We start from the raw sequence: 5,045 nt of genomic DNA, 5'->3' as shown, positions 1-5,045 counted from the left end.
AGCACATCGATGTCCTTTGTCTTGATGGGGTGGGGGTGTGTGTACACGACGAACGCATTTGGCTTGAATAGGAGGTAAGTGCAATCCGACTTGAAGCCACTCAAGCACCCATAACTCGACCAAATGACATCGTAGAGCAACAAAAGAGGTATCAAAATGCGCAGGAGAAAGCTGCGCTTTATATACATTAAATAAGTTTTTGCTATATATATTTCAGTTCCTGATATATCTGACCATCTATAATCGTTTCGATACTTTATGGGTTGAGTTTATTATTGAATTCAGTATTCTGTCATACTAATATTGGTTCAAGTACATTTCTTGCTACTGGTACAATGTATCCCAGTAGTACTACCTGCGGCACGGGTGTGGGGGGATATTTACCTCCTGTTCACCCACCGTAGTTAGGGAGTAACAGCTAAAATGGTTTGCTGAGCTCACCCAAGCTTTCTTGCCTTCACCGATAGTTCAGCTTCTCTAGACCCTTCGATACTAACAAGCGAACAGTGTACCAGTTTGCTGATTATGTATCAGAGCCCAAATCAGCAGGATTATAAACACTTTTATAAACCATTTTGGCTGTTCTACCTTAGATGCACATACCTGATGCAGAAGCATCCACATAGTCCTTGGCAGATTTTTTTATCTGTACAATTCTGCAACCCAATATACAACTGCACTTTGGTATATGTTGCACATAGGCCTATACAAGAAGAAGAATAAAGCAAAATTGTAAGGGGTAGCCCGAGAAGGGTAGGCAAACTCTGGAGCAGGATTGGAGTTGTCTCCAGTGGAGTAGCATGGGTCATCATATTGGGGGGCACTGACAATGATTAGGGGGGGGGGCACCGGGCATGATTGGGGGCACAAGCCATTTTCCTACGGGATTTTCTAAATTTTGCAATCGATTGGGGCCCCCACCCCCGTGCCCTTATGACGCTACGCCACTGGTTGTCTCCCTAACCATACCAAAGCGGCAGAAGTGGGTAAGTGCAATAACTTCCATGTGTAGCTGTCATGGCCAAATGTTCACAAGGCAGCTATTGCACTTGCCCACTTCTGGCACTGAGCAGTCGAATGGTTTACTTTTTATGTGTCCGTGTATCCGCGAACTTTGAATACATCCCCATTTTAATCTCATTTTGCAAACTCTTCAGGATAAACACCCCTAATTTTAGTGATTTCGTGAATTTTTTGCCCTTCTACATGACCAGCTGACAATGCCTCTATTTTCTAATATACCCCTTTTTGATGGAAACGCATTAATTAACGTACGGCACCCGCGGTTGTATGCATCGTATAATTTATGTGATCTAAATGTAATGTGCCCCAAATGGAATAATGAAACTGTGATTCATAAATGAATTGAATAATGAAACTACAATTATTTATACATGAGATTGGTGAATAAAGAGCACCCTTTTTTCAATTTTGTGAACAAGTGTATGAAAAAAGACCCCTTTTTACTGTATTTCTTGAATCACGTTTCTTTATCTATACTTCCTTTTTTTTTTTTGTATGTACTTTTGAATATTCATGTGCAATATATTTTGATGTTATATTATAATTATTGTATATACCAGTGATAAAGTGTAATAAATAAATAAATTTATCTGCAAATACCCCTAATTTCGCAAAATTTCCGACGAGAATAAGTACCAGCGGATACACGGGAGTGCCGGAACCAGACTATGTGTGTGTGTGTGTGGGGGGAAGGGGTTGTGTGTGATGTAGGTCTGTGAGGGTGTGCATTTGCCAAGGCAGTGGCGTAGCATCATAGGCACGGAGGGCATGTGCCCCCCCATTTAGAAAATCCCATAGGAAAATTGCCAAAAACAGCTTGTGCCCCCCAATCATGGTGGGTGCCCCCCCCAATTGGATGACCCACACTACGCCACTGTGCCAAGTGATTGTGTATCTGTGAGGGCGTGGGGTGTATATGTACCACACCGATGAAGTGTGTGTCTACATTTTGTGTTTTTATAACTTGTGTCTTTAATGCTGCCGTACTATAAAATATATATTTTGTGCAGCTGTGCCTAGTTCAGTGGATCTTGACCACCCTCTTAAAATATATATGAAATAAATGACATTTCTTTGAACATAATAAGTCTTTTATGCATTCTTGCCACATTTGTATGAATAATCTTTATATTAGTTTCAGTGTCAGGGCTAAAAGCCTTAAAAAAATCACTGTGGGACCATTGGTGTGCACAAAAGGGGGTCACGTGCCCTCCTTATTTTTGTCAATCGAGGGAAGTGCACCAATTGGGGGAAAATTTTGTAAATTAGCTATTATTACGGCAAGTGAAGCGATCTTCGAATTTTTGAACAATCTGGGGAATTGAGACCCCACCCCCACTTTTAAAAACCAGTGGACACCACTGTGTCGGCCCACAGATTACTAATATTGAATGTTGACTACTAATTATTTGTCATGCATATTTTAGCAAGTTTTAGCTCCAGCCTTATAAAAGTGTCGCATAGAAGTGGACCGATGTAACATTAAAAGGGCATTTCGTGATCCACAGCCTGATTACTAGGGGAGCTAGAAGCACCTTCTTTGCACCTCTACCCCCCCAAAAAAAAACCAACCAAACCAGCTTTTTTAGATTCCTGAGATGACCCCAAAACATAATGTTCCCAAAAATATAATGACCTTTGCCAGGAATCAGTTTTCCCGAGACAATCGGAGCAACTTTAACTTTGACCTGACCTTTGACCTCAGATGACCTTTGCAATTTCATACTTTCCAAGTGCTGGGATTGTTGTCCCCGAGTTACAGCCTGATCGCAGCAACTTTCAATTTGACCTTCCCTTTGACCTCTGATGACCTTTGCAGTTTCATACTCCCCAAGTGTCAGGAATCATTTTTCCCCAAGTTCAATCTCAATCGGAGCAACTTAACAATTGACCTGACCTTTTGCCTCAGATAACCTTTACACTTTCATACTCCCCAAGTCGGATCATTTTCCGCAAGTTAGGCCAAAAACAAAAGATGTTTGCTTGCCCTCAAGTTCAACCAACTGACCCTAATTTTTGGATGACCTTTACAGTGTTATTCTCCAGTGTCGGGGATCAATTGGTAAGTTACAGCCCGATCGGAGCAACTTTAAATTTTATCTGACCTTTGACCTCTGATGACCTTTGCGGTTTCATATTTCTCAAGTGCAGAGGATTGTTTCTGGTGAGTTACAGGCCAATCAAAGCAACTTTAAATTTGACCTGACCTTTGACCTAGTCATGACCTTTGTGATTTCATACTCTCCAAGTCAAGTGTCAGTGATCAATTTCCCCGAGTTCTGAGCAACTTTGAATTTGACCTGAGCAATTTCCCCGAGTTCTGAGCAATTTTGAATTTGACCTTACCAGGCAGAACCTGACTTTTTGTAAATTTGGGACCCCCCCTCCCTTCTGAAGAAAATGCCAGACCTAACTTGAGATTTTCTGAAACAAATTTGACGATATTTTTGCTTTAATCTGCAAGTGCAATTCCAGGTATAAAAATCTCAACTTCCTTAAAAAGTTGAGATTTGTATAGGCTACCACTGGAAACCTCTCTGGCTACATAATGTTTATATGTACAAAAAATTAGATTAGCCTAATTCGTTTAGCAAAAATATCATGAAATTTGAATTACGTTCTGGTAGGCCCCGTGGTAGGTCTACACCAGAACGAACTTGATACCAGGCCTGGTGATTACAGCACATTCATGACATTCTCTATCATTGGGAGCAGTGCAATATCCCTGGTGTAATACACATATAAATCATGCATAGGCCTATCTCGTAAACATAGTCAGAATCAACTGAAATTTTGGAAATAAGCTTTTTTCGTTGTGTTCCGTACCCCCCTAAATTAGAGGCATAATTAATATTAGGCCAGTAGTTTATGTTGTGATATGGTATGTGGCCGAGGTAACCAATCACACCACCACATTGGGTTCGTATATTTTAATGCACTCGGTGTTTCTACCGGTCCCGACTCAAACCAGCTCAAACGATTCTAGAAGTTTTTCTCACAAGCCCCGCCTACTTTTCCTGCTTTATCGGCAACCCGGAAGTAACTGTTTCCATTGGTTTGTGTGGGAAAATACCAATATTTGGCAGCGAATTACAGGAATTCCAGTCGTAGATCTCGACTGAAATGGATATATGAGGTAAATAATACTTTCCTTTATGTAATATCAAAAAATTGTAGGAGATCTAGGACCAGTTTGGTAGATAATCGAGTTGAAATGTGGGCATGTTTTTGGTATAATGCCTGTGTATAAGAACTCAATGGGAATCTCAAGCTTTCGGCTAGGCTAAGTTTTAGTCTCGGCATTATCAACAATATTTTGTAAATTTTTCTCGTAAATCGACTCGTCCATGTGTGGTATACACTCTCTTTTCCATTTAAATAGTTAAGAATGGAAATTTTGGCCTTACGAGCGTAACAATTACGAGGTATTTGTCCGCGGTTTCGATTCTGCTCCCTTCGCCAGTAGTGCAAGACTGTGGAATTCGGCAATATCGAGATAGAATTTTCACGAGTTCATACCCTAAAATGCACTTTATCACTGATTGTCTCCCAACGAGTGTTTGTTTATTAATAACAAATGTCTTCATTACAAAAGAAAATGTCCAAACCTGTTAATTTAGATTTTAGTTATGAGAATTCCCAAACATAAACCACCTTCAAAATGCTGTAATAAAACACTGTGATTTGTTTACCTCTTTGACGAAGTATGTATAATTTATACTACTACTGTACGTGTAATTTTTTGCTTGTTAAATATTTTTAACACTGCATTTAGGGGTTGTGCAATAATTATGAGCTCCGGGGGGGGTACAATTTCCAAACGGCTCGCCAAAAATTGCTTGCCCCCCCCCTCAAAATCGCTTGCCCCACCTCTTGGCCCGCCAAAAAATCTTTACCCCCTCCCTTTGCACATGCCAAATTTTTGGGATCCCAATTTGCAAACCTTAAATGGTTTATACATGTTGCGAGTGCAGCGATCGAGCGAGCAGGAAAATGTGTATAAAATTTAAGCGTTTCCGTAC

The sequence above is a fragment of the Amphiura filiformis genome, chromosome 19, assembly GCF_039555335.1.
Source record: "Amphiura filiformis chromosome 19, Afil_fr2py, whole genome shotgun sequence".
NCBI classification, from domain to species: Eukaryota; Metazoa; Echinodermata; class Ophiuroidea; order Amphilepidida; family Amphiuridae; genus Amphiura; species Amphiura filiformis.
The sequence above is the reverse complement of the archived record's forward strand: the minus strand, read 5'-3'. Positions refer to the sequence as shown.